Source organism: Lissotriton vulgaris, chromosome 3_1 (genome assembly GCF_964263255.1).
Source record: "Lissotriton vulgaris chromosome 3_1, aLisVul1.2, whole genome shotgun sequence".
NCBI classification, from domain to species: Eukaryota; Metazoa; Chordata; class Amphibia; order Caudata; family Salamandridae; genus Lissotriton; species Lissotriton vulgaris.
Window position 1 is genome coordinate 1,576,475,970 of NC_141689.1, and position 15,889 is coordinate 1,576,491,858.

Genomic DNA, 15,889 nt, shown 5'->3' on the forward strand with positions numbered 1-15,889 from the left:
GTGAATGTGGGAACTATTGCAGGAACTGGACAGGCTAAATTAGGCCGGTCCTGATTACAAGAACCATGTAACTGGATGTGTCTGCATATCAATGAATGGTCAGGAGACTCTGTGCATTCTTCCCCATTAAGATACACTTCTTTCCCGTCTTTCAGGCATCTATAAGTGAATGGAAGAGACCACGCCTCGTGGAGGAATGAGTTCCCCAATATTTCATATCTCCCAATAGCTATGTAACGCATACAATTAGTAAACTTGTACAAGGCAAATGGGAATGTGATTAATCCGTGGATAAGCCACGTAGTGCAGTAGCTTCAGCTACAGAGAACGGTAAAGATTCCAACCTCTCAATGTGTAATATGGAAAATGAAGCATCACGCATTGAAAGCATGCGTTGTTTGTCAGTTAAATTAAAAGGGGCAAAAAGAGAGGAAACGTTCATGTAACTCCAAGGCACACGACCAGCCTTAAGCGTCTGCAGGGTCCTAGCAAATTGGATAGTAGAACACAATTGATTTTGATCATGATACAAAACAGACACTTCATCATTTACAATGTCAACAACAGAAGATACAATATTATTTAACGTATAAATGCGGGAAGAAAGCATGTTATTACTGTTATCGACAACTGCAAGCACTTTTTCTAAATCAGCTTGATCTATTGCTCTTAGGCGCTTAGCAGCCTCAACCTGTGAAGTTTTCCAGATTTCATTGTAAATTGCATAAATCCATCTTTTAGATCTACCATTAGCAAGGCCTTTTATGAAATCATTTAAATACACATCATCAGTCAGCTTGGAAAGATGTAATTTAACCGCAGCTAATGTAGAATGTTGCAGCCAATTCTGACATCATTTGCCAATTGAGTAAGTGGTGACAGAATGGTCAGCATCAAAACGTGGATCAGGCCTGACTTGTGTAAAACCTTCAGTTAAACCCAAAAAGCGACGTTGACAAGTATCAACGCTTCTGTGCCACATCAGCCAACCCTTTGGATCCAAACTGGATATATTGAAGGAGGAATTGTGCATTAACATTTGCAATTCACGAATGGAGAACTGTGTAAAATTATCCCAACCCGAATATTCTTCTAAATCAGGAATAGAAGGGGTATTTAATTTTTTTGAAGTAGCCAATTCAAAGCATGTTGTCTGGAAAATGGTAGAATTTAAAAACACAACACATACAGGTAGGGTGGGGTCCAAGGGAAATATTTAGAGACCCAATTACAGTTATAGCCCCTTAAACAAGATACTGTATACACAAATAATAACTGTGTGTCTAAAGGAACTCAAAATTCTGTGTTTCAGACCATGTCGTGTCCGCCTACTTGATACGCTTGGACTATCACTGTATGGTACAGAATCCCATCAGTTACGCAAACTGGACCGCCCTTTCATCATTTGGGTCAGTCTCAACAGGTGGTATGTCCACAGCGTACAGTAAGTACACTCAGATCCAAGTAACTGAAAAGCAGTGCAAAAAAGAAAATCAGTGAAGGTGAGTGATTAAAAATGGATAGTGGGTGCAAAAAATGACTTTAATGAAGAGCAGACCACTTCCAAGATTAAAAAACGTGGAGTGCAAAATACCAGTAGTTCAAACAAATATCTACTGCCTGTTATATAGAGGTCGACATGTTTCTCCTCAGTGAGATGTTTGATGGCCAAGGAAAGTCTCTTGGTAGGATCCGTAGACAATGGACTATATGAGTTTTCGTCACTTAGTTGTCTTAGGCATTCCTACCTGTAGGTGTCAGTGTCCATCAGGACTGTAGCTCCGCCCTTATCTGCAGGCTTGATGATAATAGTATAGTCTTTTGTTAATCCTGATAGTGCCTGTTGTTCCTGTTTCGAAAGATTCATAAATGGTTGATTAGTCTTAGTGAACAAAGTCTGGATGTCATGTCTGACTGCTTCCTCAAAGGTTAGAACCTTGGTTGGAACGGTGTGGGGTAAAGGCATGAAGTTGGACGCCTTTTTAAGGCCCGTGTTGGGTTCAGTTGGTGGGCTCTCAGAATTCAAAAAGAAGAAATGTAATCTGATCTTCCTGAAAAGCTGTGCAAGCTCGATGTTGATTTGAAAAGGATCTCCAGTTGTAGTCTGGACAAAGCCTAGTCCACGGTTCAACACTTGGATTTCAGTACGAGTGAGCTCTTTGGAGCTTAGATTGATTATCAAACTGTCTCCGCACTTGTCCCCGCTTGTTCTTGAGGTACTTGCTTGCCGCTCCGTAAGCCCATCGATTGTGGGGGTACAGTCCACTGTACTGTTCCCCGGGAAGATCGTCTTCTGCCTCTTGTCCTTCCTTGGCCAAACCCTAAAAAAAGGCTGCATATTCTGATTGCCGGTCTCTCAAACTCTAGGTGAGTGAGAGGCGTTTTTAATTAATAATGGTTGGGTATTGCAATATGCAAAGAACACAATAAATGTTAATCATTGGAACTCATGATGGAGAACATTCACTAAAATGTTTCTTTCTGTTTTCTTTCATATATGTCTTCCTCACTTGATTCCTTTTGCCTTTGACCAACAGCTTCTACTAAACAGGGGCATTGAGAAGGCCTAACCAGGTGACATCTTGTAAGTTTTTTTGATTTATGTTATACACACACTCACGTTTAATAGCAGTAGCAAAATCTAATCTTTGGTCCTGAAGAAGCAGGTGATACTCACTGTATCGATAACTGCAGAAACATGTCGACCTCTATATAACAGGCAGTAGATATTTGTTTGAACTACTGGTATTTTGCACTCCACGTTTTTTAATCTTGGAAGTGGTCTGCTCTTCATTAAAGTCCTTTTTTGCACCCACTATCCATTTTTAATCACTCACCTTCACTGATTTTCTTTTTTGCACTGCTTTTCAGTTACTTGGATCTGAGTGTACTTACTGTACGCTGTGGACATACCACCTGTTGAGACTGACCCAAATGATGAAAGGGCGGTCCAGTTTGCGTAACTGATGGGATTCTGTACCATACAGTGATAGTCCAAGCGTATCAAGTAGGCGGACACGACATGGTCTGAAACACAGAATTTTGAGTTCCTTTAGACCCACAGTTATTATTTGTGTATACAGAATTTAAAAACAACATATGATTTGGGATGAGACATGCACGGTGCAAAGCCTCCGTGCCTTGTACCTGCCAATCTTTAGAACCCCAAACCGATTTAAGGTCAATGGTTTCCTTCCATAGCTCATAGCTTTCTGCAGCTAACTTCTCTAGAAAGGACTTTGAATACAATAATTTAGTAACGGTAAGTCTAACTTTGGACATGGGCTTTTGTGTCATCTTAAAATAAAAGGACTCAGGACTTGATTGATTAAAGTCGGTAAAATAAGTGTACTTTTTCAAAAATGTACTGGAGCTGCCTTGTAATGGTGCCGGGCAATGTTCCCACTGTGTGTAATTTACTGTACCCCTTCTGGAACTTTTTTATGCAAGAAATGGTTACCAAAATGTTGGAAGCAAAATAAATCACCATAATTAGCAGATTCTAAATACAAATCTTCAGCATCAAAGGCAGCATAATATTTCAAATCAGAAAATAATGATTCCACGGCCTGAACATCCCAATCATCAGAACGTATGTTTTGTTTCACTACATCCCCCAGATTCACTCTGAGTACATTAGGGACATTAACCACTTCAGTTGGGCCATGGATTTGAAATTTAACTGCATCCCACACAATCCCATCAAGAACTGGCCAAGCAGTGATGTTTACAAAATTCAAGTCTCTCTTCAGTCTGGTTGCAGAATGGGACGAGGAAAGGGGGGCCAAAGTTCCATTAAGATGCTGAATGCATGTTCTCTCCTCGACATAGTGTCCATCGATCAGACGGAAAAAATAAAATACAAAACCAATTGACATAAAAAGATACACTGAAAAAAGCACCAGCCAAAATTATGTCCATGGAGGGACCAACATTTTTTTTTTAAATAATGTGGCATAAGTTGCTAGACGTGAGGGCTGTTTCGAATGTACTGAAACAGAGTCAAATGAGAATCGGGATTCTGTGGTCAAACGTGTCTGTAAATCAGGCACGAAAAAAATCTGCAGGATAGGCATAGTCTTTGTCATCAATGTTATTAACGTGATAAGTATTCAAAAAAGGATTGGAAACTGCAGGCATCTCGAGGGCCACCTCTGGCTCAGCATTAGAAGTAGTGGCCAACACAGAATTTCTCACAATCGAAGGACAGGAGACCGCCGGTGTCATACTATGAAGAATCGGCCACCCTGTGTATCTTGACATTGTCAATGGAGATAAACCTGTTTTCCTTACGACCTGGAAGTGGTGGTAAAATGACTGTTCTTGTGCCCTTCACTCCAAGAATGGGAACCGGTGCTCGATAGGAAGGACCAAATTCTTTCTTGTTATCGATCTTCTCTCGAACCAGTTCTCCAACCTTGGGTAGCCAGCCAACTACCGGGATCTGCAACGCGTCATCCGATGTGGAGGGCAAATGTTTCTTTGCAAGACTGTCTCTGGTCTTTTGTAGATCCTGTAAAACATTGCAATGTTCATCTACGTCAAAGGCCGTGGCTTGAGCCACGCAGTCTAGACCGTCGAGGTCAGGGACATACATCTTGATGCCAAAGAGCATTTCGTACGGGGTCCGCTCACCCAGAGACCTTCTAGGGAGATTATTAAGAGCACGCTGCACACCATTAAGGTGGGCTAACCAGTTTCTGCCAATGCCTATAACTCGAGCTGTCAAAGATTGCTTTAAGTCATGGTTCATTCGCTCCACTACACTATTACCCTCAGGTCTGTATGGAGATGAAAACTTGACTTGGACCCCCAACGAAACCATAGCATCCTTATACGCCTTAGAGGCGAAAGCCGGACCCTGATCCGAATGGAAGGTACCACAGGCAAAGATCCCTACAAAGACACGCAAATCTCTTATGACAGTCCGTGAATCAGAGCTGCGATGGGGCCACACCCACACAAAGCGTGTGCATGAATCAACTGCTACTAAATGTATTTATACGCAGTATCAGAAGAAAAAGGACCGCAGTGATCTAAGTAAACGCAACCCAGTGGTTTATTAGATATGTACAACTGCGTCTGAGGCAGACGCGCAGCAGTCGAAGGCTTGATCTGCTGGCAAATGTCACAATGAAGGACATAATCACGCGTCTGTTTGTACAGTCCCCGCCACCAGAACCTCTGTTGTAATTGAGTTACAGTGGCTGAGACGCCCGCATGCGCAGACGCCACACCTTCATGAGCCGCTGTAATCAAAGTAGCTCTGCGATCCGAGTTGGGAATCAAACGTTTGCCAACATCAGGAATTTTCACATAAGGAACCTTATCGGGACTTAAGTGGTATGTGTACTTCGAAGGGAACCCCGCAGGATATCTACCTCCCTTCTCAGTGGCAGCAACTGCCACCAAGATGTCATCATCTATTTTACTTTTGGACCGTGTAACAGCTGCAACTAAGTATTTCGATACTGCAGATTTCGCCGCTTCATCAGCAAGTGAGTTACCGACAGCGTGGACTCCTACACGCTGATGGCCGAGAGTATGAATCACAAACACAAGTGGCAACCGCTCTTTAAGCTCAGCCACTCGGATCCAGATCATCTTATGTTTTATTGTGCTACCCTTGGAATCACGAAAGTCATTCTGAATCCAAAAGAACAAGTTCTAATTGTAAGACTGAACACAGTAGTAAGAATCACTTACGATTAAAGTTGTCATACTAGGATCAGCGTACTCCAATGCAGGCATCAGAGCACGAAGCTCCGCTAATTGTGCAGTGCAGTCTCCTAGTGTCTGCGTGTGCACGACACTGGACTTGAACTCATTGTTCACCATGGCACCGACCACAATGGCGCATGCGGAAACGTAGGCATGTTTAGAGCCATGCGCAACCTGCGCCGAACCATCAGTGTAAATGATGCAATGGAAATCCTCCAGGGGCCGCATTGCTAAAGGAGCCGGATGAACAAATTCATACTGCAAGTACTCCTGCGACCGTAATGAGGCGTCAAAAATAAACGTGACATCCCATTGAATCCACCGAGGGTGCAAAGCTTTAGAATTTGGTACACTGGCTTTTGTGACTGCCTCCAAGGCAGGACACGGGGTAACAACCAACATGCGTTTTCCCTGTGACAGGGCACGTTCCTTAAGAATCGCCATCTGCACAGCCGTCAAAACCTTCTCCACAGTGGAAAAGCCCAATTCAGCCGAAGTGTACAAGCGTGACTTGTAAGCAATAGGTACCGTATCTCCCTCATTAAAAGTTAGGTACGTGAAACCCACCGTCCCAGGGATAATTCTTATCACCAGGCTGGTCTGGTTATCACGAGTCAGTAAGAATTTAGAAGCGAGCAGATCAGCTTGCAAAGACTGCAGAATAGCGGAATGCTCTGGCAGCCAGCATGATTTGGAAAAAGATGGTTGTATCAAAGCATACAACGGCTTGATACGTTGGGCATATTCCGGAATGTATGTCCTCCCGAAATTCAAGAAGCCCAGTAAAGATTGTAATTTTTTCAGTGTTGTCCGAGCGCGCAATTGTGCGCATTTCTCCAGGAAGTGAGGAGCCAATCCCTTTCCCTCATTGTTGAGCTCGTAGCCCAGAAACAACACTGTGAACTACGCAATGTGCGATTTTGCAAAGTTGAATTTGTAACCTAAGGCGGCAAAGGCACAAATTATTCCGTTGACCCGACACAGATGCTCCCGAAGTTCGTCGTCTGTGAGATATATGTCACCCACATACGAACAAGCATCTGGGTCGATTCCCTCTAATAGGGAGACAGTGAAAATCCCAGGACTATTCTGATAGCCCATAGGCAAACGCCGATTTTGTTTTTGGACACCGCTGCAAGTAAAGGATGTCCATTGGGAACTTAGGGCATCCAATCGATGGGCATAAAAACAATTGGAAATGTCAAGCGTGATTTTAAACCGCTTACGCACAAGACTATTCACTAGAGCAGAGCCGTGGGTATTCTGTACTGCACAGTTACGGCAATGCGAGTTTAAATGCCGGTAATCCAATACCAAACGATATGAACCGTCTGGCTTGTTCACAGTAAAAAGAAGGTTATATATTGGTGACACACAGGTTTCAATCACACCTTGATATTCTAATTGTTCAAGGATAGCCGCGACCGAAGCTTTAGCTTCTCGACTTATGGGATATTGAGGTTGAGGTTGTGGCTGAGACCGTAAAGGAATCTCATGGCAAGGGGACAATTTATCCCAACCACATTGATTGCGGTACACACCGGGTGCTAGAGCCAGAGCCCACTCTTCTGCAAAGTGCAGCGCATCCTCTTTCGAGACTGTGTTCGCGAAACTGGGGAGGATCACCTCCTCCCCTCGCGGAGCTGTGAGCACAAAAGGTGGGGGCCAGTCAGCCTCCGAATGCAAAATGTTGTATGTAGACGAAAGATTTTCCCAAAATACCCTTTTATGGTTCACTGTATGTCACCCTCGATTAACAGGACAATTTCAAAAAGTCTATCAGGGGGAGCAACTCTGGTATCAGCTGTTTCAATGACAACATAAGTATCAGTCGCTGTCACCTTCAGTAGTGGACGGAGGGCCTCTCTCACTATGGTAATCTCCGCCGCGCTGTCCAGCAAGATCAGAGCCCACGTCAGATTCCGAAGCCGAGTTCTCACTATCTGGGGTATATCGATGTGCTGTTAAGGCTGCGACTTTCTTCTTGGCAAACTGCGGTCTCTTAGACATAGAGCCTTCCTGCTTTTCTGCACCGTTCCTCGGGCGGGGCTGGTCATGTCCTTGCTGGCCACCCCGACCCCTGCCGCCCCCTCCACCACCGGTTGTCGGGCCGTTGAGTCCTGAAAGGAACGAGGAGAGCGTTGGTCAGAAGCCTGAAAATGATCAGGAGTCTTAATCGTTGTGCGATCGCTCAAGTCATAAACACGTTCCGACTGCGCAGGTAACGGAGACGCAGGACGAGAATTCTGTGTCTGTTGTTGTTGTTGTTGCTTACCCTGTTTCTGTTTTTTAGGCCAATTTTGTTTTTTGGACTTGGGCTGAACTTCCAATTCCCAAGCTTGTCCCTGGGGCTGCTTTTTCTCTTTAACAGAAAAAGGCTTAAGACCCTTGGCATTGCGACCTACGGTTTTATAAGCCGCCACAATGATCTTCGCCAACTGTCGGGGTTTCTCGGCATCGGGAAGCGCCGCCAACGCGTTAGCCACCTGAAAGTTCACTGCATTTCCCTTGACATTCGCAAGGATCAGATCGCAAACCACATCAAAGGTGCCACACAGGCGCATGCCCAATTCAACCGCAGACTCTGGTCCGTGATCATCTTGAACACGTTTAAGGACCGAAGACAGCACGGACATAGACGGGGTGCCGTAGCACCTCGCATAGACCGCTGCAAAAGTCTTACCCCAGGTCTCACAGTCAACGAGTTCAGGGGTCAAATCTTTCCGCAAACTAATCGTAAGAATCCGGTGTTTTTCACCAGGAGTCGTATTAGGAAATACAGCTTCCAGCTGGTCAAATTTCTCGGCAAGCCAGAAAGGAAAATCATACTTATCCTGGGGCTTCTTGCCCATGACCGCATTCACCATGACGGGACTTGTATTTATTTACTAATGCATGGTTCTCAAACGCAGTATCTTGTACAATACTAGCAAACATATTATAAGCAACAAAGTTATCAGCATAGTTACTAGTCCATAAAAGGCGAATGGTGACAGCATACTAAGATGCTGAAATGAATAGGAATTAACAATACCTAATTCACACCCTCCCTATTTAGCATAGTATTTTATATCTATGAAGGTCTCATTTGGGTTTTAGCAGGGCGGGCTCGTACCTCAAAATCTCAGTGGCAGAGGATCACATCATCTTCCACCAGCTCTCTGCATGCGAAGCACCATCAAGTGTGTCTCGTGTGTGTTCAGCACAACAATATAAAACCCGCCTAGAGCCAGATTCTGCCAGCAGCATGTGTGTTATGTCTATGGACGTGCAAAGATCAGACCTCACAACAACATCGTGTCTAGTTATCCTTGCAGCCTTCAGCACTCACTGTGCAGACAATATACCGGGCAGAACTGATATCAGAGCAATAACATATTGTTTCTCAAGTAAATCACGAAGCTCTTCTGGGTTGAAAGCTAAAACAAAAATTATGTGTCGTGTGCAAAATGAGGCAGAAAGGTAAAATGGCGTTTAAACATTTAACAAGCTCATGCTAGCTTAACACAGTATATAGAAAATAATTAGCTATTTGACAACGTGAAGTAAGCCCAGCACTAAACTTGGCCAACCACAAGTACTGCAACACTCTCTCATACAAAAATGAAGGCAGGAGAGACTTAAAATAGACTCTTCTAGGTAATTGCATAGTTGGGACCGCCGACCCTGAGTCAGCCGGTCCCGAAACCGTGACAGTGTTGGTCGGAAACAACTCCAACCAACATTGTAATTGCGCCCTTTGTTGTAAATTCATGCTCATACATGACGAATAGCCAAAAGTACTACATTTACGGCAAAAGTGTAAGAGAAATTCAAATGTGAAGATTTACTTTCATGTACAGTTTTCCTCATGAATAGGCCTCCTTGTGTTTAACTGTTGCAGAGGGAGATATTGGAGGTAACATTAAAAAAACGATTATTGATGTACAGTAGCCATCTGAGAAATGAGCAATATTCACAGCTGATATCATTAAACGTTTGTGAAGTCTTTTGCTGATCTGGTGTTATTTGTCAAATTCATTGCTGTCATTAGGACTTCCAATTGTGAGTCTTATATAGCCAACATTTAGTAGTCACATTTAGGGGCTTGCACATTTAGTAGTTGACTTAGTAGTACTACTCACATACCACAAAATGCTACTCACATACCTCGAGGAGCAGACCTACTCTTCTGCTTCTCTCATCTTTTCTATGCAGAGGTCTCTGCCTGTGTGTGTGCTTCTCTGCAAAGGTTAGTGTGTTTTAAGTGTTAAAACATATTTTTAATGTAAGAATGTTACTTGTAATTAAATAAAATATTTATATTTCTTACTTAAAAATTATAATAATTTTTTTAAACATTTTATAAAATATTAAAAACAATTAAAATGAATTAAACAAATGTGCTTTTCATACAATGTACTAACAAATACAAAAGTGTTAGTGAAGGTAGGCTTTTTTGAAATATATATATTTTAAATGATAATATTTAGATAATAAATTGATATAGTCTATCTATTTATTTATTCATTTATGATTTAATGTTCTCTAATTTTGTATTTTTAGTTCTAGGTTAATAATAATTATTCTAAGTTAAAATATATTTTTATGTAACATAAAAATAGTTTGCTTTTTTAAATAATTATTAAACTTCCCCCCCTATACTTTATCATAGTGAGATCATCGACTCAGTGGCAGAGACCACGGCCTACATGGTAAAGTTACTAGTAGTAACTTTACACTCATAAGTCATATTGTAGCAGGCTCCACTCCTAGTTTTAAGGGAGTGGAGACATGTAGGTCTGAACCTAGGAGAATATTAATAATCTAAATTACTGAATAGCAAAAATGTGTTAAATTACTATTAGGTGCAGTGTTAAGTTTACATTAAGTAAAAGTACACATTTAAATCAAATTCAAATTCAAAAAGTCTTTATTTCGATTTTTTTCAATCATGAAAGACAGTTGCAGCCTTGGGCATTTTCAAAAATGTTTACAATTTAAAATTACCCTTCATTGACAGCTAGTAAAATCCACAGTTCGTCACTTCAACTCTCGATTAACAATTATTGGCCTACCGCCAAACATAAAACCCATAGATGACAGTCATTAAATAAGTTATGTTAAAAAGAAGAAAAAAACATGGATATAGAATTAATTTCATTCATTAAAAAATATTTTAAAATTCATCACTAGGTACTTTAGTCACTAAGTACATTTTACAGTCTCAGATGTCATAGGCCGAAATTACTGTAGGCTCATTTTACAGGCCCAAATTATCCACATCCAGTGGAGGAATTTAGCTATGGCTATAACTACGGCTTGGGAGTTGTCAGTTCGTAAGATCCTGACAGCCTCACAACCCGTTTTGAGACCTAACTGGACTCAAATAGGTTTTAACCAAGATCTCCTAGGTACCTTATATTCTGGACAGGCAAAGAGAACGTGCCCAATGACTTCCCGCTGATCGGGACAAAAGGGACAGGCCAAACCTTGTCCCCCGCGCCATTTTGCAGTGAGAGCATTTAGTGGTAATGTCCCCACCCTAATCTGATGATATTTCTTCCTGTCCCCTGGGATGGTAATCCAATCCCAATAAGCCTCAAAGGCCGGAGAATGCTTAAGTTCTAGGAAATCTGCCGTAAAAGATGGTTCAATACAGCGGCCAAATCTCTTTGCCTCAAGCATGTTCCAGTACAGGTCTCGAAATGTTTTTCTAGGTGGAAAGGGATTCCCTACTGGGTCATCCCACAATGGAGATAATCCCATAGCCTTGTATATTGCTTTTACCTCCCTCATCCATAGTATTTTATGGGCCTTATCGGAGTCTCTCACCTCAAGGAAGCCCCGGGCATACTGGGAGAGTTCTAGGGTGACCCATAATCTCCTCCAGTAGGGCAACCGATCTATATCTGGCCATATCCTCGAGGCCATGAGACCCTAGATCATAGTGGAGAGGGATCAATGGGGTGGAAGCCGGTAAGCCTGTGATGTTGCGCAAAAATTTATTTTGCGTACCCGTCAACCTTTTTAAGTTACTGAGCCCCCACAGTTCCGCCCCATAAAGAACTGCTGCCCCAACTTTGGCGTCATAAATCTTTAAAACCGGGGTGATTGGCCTGGTATGAGATAAATAAAATTCCTTAGTGAGTGCTCCTGTCAATTGTGCGTGCTTTGTGACCAGCTGGTTGGTGTGCTGTTTCCAGTCTAATTTGGATGATAAGGTTATGCCCAGATAATTAAATACTTGGGTCTGCTCCAGTTGAACCCCATCCATAACCACCTTCCCTCTGGCGTATTTATTTTTGTGTAGGACCATGAACTTTGTCTTAGATGTGTTAATCACAAGACCATGGTCATTGCAGAAAGCTTCAAAGACTCCAACGGCCTTTTGGAGGCTCTGCTGTGTCTTCGAAATTAATAGCGTGTCGCCAGCAAACATCAACAGGGGGATCAGCTTGCCATCCAACTTGGGGGCATCGGTTGGTTGCTGTTCAAAATAGCTGATCACCCTGTTGATGTATAGTGAGAAGAGTGTAGGGGCAAGTACACACCCTTGGCGTACCCCCCTTGCGATAGGGAATTTATCAGTTACACTTCCCTGCTGGTTCCAGCGGACTTGGGCAAAATTATCTTCATGCAGTCTGATTAGGAGTGACAGGATATCCAATGGATTGCCCTGTTCTTGTAAGGCAGCCCACAGCTTAGTACGAGGCACCAAATCAAACACTGATTTAAGATCAACGAAAGCTGCAAAGAGCATAACCCCCCCAGTAACACTACACGCCAATATAATAAAACAAATCTAAAAACTTGGTCTATCGTACTGGTATGGCTACGGAACCCTGCCTGTAGAGGCACCAAAATATCGTTTTCCTCTATCCAGCACTGAATACGCTGCAGTAAGAGCCTTGCCACTACCTTTTGTATACAAGCAATAAGGCTAATTGGCCTGTAGTTTCCTGGGTCCGAGCACTCCCCCTTTTTAAAGATTGGGATAATCTCGGCACCCTTCCAGGACTCTGGTATTGGTGAGCCCATCGCAATGCCATTAGCTAGCAGGTGGATGTAAGAGGCCCAAAGATCCTTGTCATGCATAAAAAGGTCTGCTGGAACGGAGTCCAGGCCTGGTGCCCTAGCTTTTGGGATATTGTTCAGAGTTTTAATGATATCAGCTTTGGTAAAGGAAAGGTGATTTGTGCCCTCAATTGCTTTTAGAAGAGCCTAACGCTCATCTCCCTCCTTGTTCACGGCGGCAAACTGGGACGCATAGTGAGAGACCCAAGCATTTGGTGAAACATAATTAGTAGGTTCACCCCTTTTAATCCCCCTACCCCATTTGACCATATCCCAAAAGGAGCACATAGATCTTTCTTTGCTAGCACTCAGGAGCTCCCTCCAGTATTCATCGTCCCAGTCACCTTTTGCCTTAAGTTGCGTTTTTTTAATACATGGGAAATCTTGATCTTAGCTATATCTTTGGTTTTTACTGCATCTGATAGGGCCCTGTATGCAACCCTACAGGATTTGCCATACCATTGATCCTCCTTCCTCGCTGGCTTACTCTGTTTTTTAGTCACCTTTTTGACGAAGAAAGATCTTAACTGATTAAAAAAACTGTTGTGGATACGATTAACATTTGATACGACTGCCTCCACAGTGGTTTTGTTCCTTAATTCTACTATAGTCTGGACAGTCAAATCCCTCATGGCAGCAACACCTTCCTCATTCATTACACAGTTAGCCCATCTAATTCGTCTGTGGTTATTTAAGAGGGCTATCTCCACACAATCACACAGGCCCTCGTGTTTAAATAAGTCAAATAACCTAAATGACAGGATTAATGAGTCATGATCACTCTCTACCAGTTCCTCTATCCGCATATCGTCAATACTGGACCAGTTCTCTTTATTTGTAAGGATGTAGTCTATGCGGCTATCAGATATACCGTTGTTAAAGGTAAAGGTGCACTGTTTGTCAGAACCCATTCTTCCATTAGTGGCACGTAACCTGTGCTCCACACATAGGACTTTAAGTTGTAGTGCTGCCTCTGACCATTTTTTAATAGGTGGTATTGTCAGCTGAGGGATCTTCCAGATATAGTCCTCTTCCACTGAAAGGTCCATATCGTAGCTGTCTAGGGGTTCAAAGCAACAATTAAAATCTCCTGCAACAATAATGTTACCTTTTGAGCGATATCGCTCAAGGAGAATATCTAACTGATCAACTGCTTCAGTGGGTTTACCACCTGGGAGCCCCCTGGAATAAATATTAAAGACAAAGAGGTCCTTATAGTCTGAGCATTTAAGTTTGATTAGCAGAATATCTGGGCTATTTGTGACCAGCTGAGTAACAGAATATCTACTGTCCTGCTTAACCCATGTCAACAAGCCTCCCTTCGGTCTCCCCCGTAAGCTAGGAATGGCTGAAATGTAAAAGTTTAAATATCCTTGCTTAAATTCCGGGGTTACCTGCCATGTTTCCTGAAGGAGGATTATATCCTTATTATCCAGAAAGGCTAGCCAGTCCAGGGATGTTACCTTACTTCTCAGCCCTGTCACGTTCCATGACACCAAAGTGGATTGGGCGAGAGAATTAATACTGTCAGATTTGGTGCAGGGGTCAGCTCTAACCCTGCCCTCTTTGGGTAGTATACCCCCGCATAGACTAGTATCTAATGCCTCCTGATTTAAATCAATTTTGTTTATTGCTGTGTTGTCAGCAATACAGTCAAGTAGTTGATTTGGGCCATTTGTCCCTTCCAAATCCACTAAGATATTACATTTGCCCATTGTGTTGGTCTGGGGCGTGGGGATGTCACTTGTAAGGGCGGTGCTCTGAGCTATAATTTCACCCATTCCACAAACCTCAGATAATCTAATACATGCTGTATTACATTTAAATCTACAGTTGTGAATATGCCCCTTAGTAGTCTTAGTTTCTGCAGTTTAGGGGAGACTCCTGTAATGTGGAAGAGCCTATTGTGATGAGTAAGAAGTGACAGAGGGAATTCAGTGCTTATGTAAGACCCATTTATAGGTCACAGCTTTGTATGGAAGGGTAAAGTAATGCATTCCTTAGAAGTAGAAGGACAGAGTGTATTGGAGAATATTGAACTAGACACTCCCAACAGTTCTAGAGTATAATGTGTATCAAAAAGTGGTGCCCAAAAGGTGGGAAACATTTTATTGTACAGAAGACCTTGTTGGTACAGAGAAATACATTTTTCAAGAGACTAACAAGCAGTCGAGAATGTGGGCATGCATAAAGCTGCCTTAATGTGTCTAGCAGTTCCATGCAAATTTCAGACAATCATGGGGCAGATTCTCCGTGACCAACTGGTGGTCAAGTTTTAGGTGCAACAAAGATTTTTCATATGCAAAATTCCATTTTTGGCTGAAGCTGTTGAAAAAATTATTAGTGTGAAGAGTTCACAAGAAGAGACTTTGGGCCTGATTACTATGTCGGTTGGACTTGCCTCTGACCCAACATCGCTGTGGATTGTGAACCGACGACCTTAGGTCAGCAGTTCTGACTGCATTATTTGGATGCGACTGCACAGGCTGCTGTCTCAAACTCCCATTCCTCAATGGGAACTTGTGCGGCAGGCACAAACTCCAATTGAGAAATGGGAGTTTTTGAACATCCCTGCACTGTGTGGCAGGCACCTTATAGTACCATAAGGTGCCTACCACACAGCACAGGGATGTTCAAGCCCAGATGAGGAGGGCTAGGGGCCCCCAATGTCTCTTTCTGAATTCTAATCCCGACAGAGGAAAGGCCGTCCATAAGGGATTATGAGGCCTTTCCGACTTACAGAAGGGCTCCATGAGCCCGTATGAGTGCATTGGTTTGGCCCTCCGACTGCTGTCTCAGACAGCAAGCATCGTAATCAGGCCTCAAACTGTTAAGGCTTGTGAGGAGACTGCATTTGTGGTTCATACTTTCAAAAATTCAACAATTGGAGCATAGGAAAAAGAAAATGGAAGCAGAGTGGCATCCTAAGTGATCTCGGCTACATATGAGATTCACAATTTGCCCAGCTGCAAAAAAGAATGTAGTAATAGTGGTGTTGTGAGTCTCTTTGCTATAGTTTGAGTGCCCCAAAGAAATGAAAATAGGTGTGAATGTAGTGGAGTTTGAGAATGAGTTACAAGAATATAAAGACTGAATGTTTAATGGTGAATAT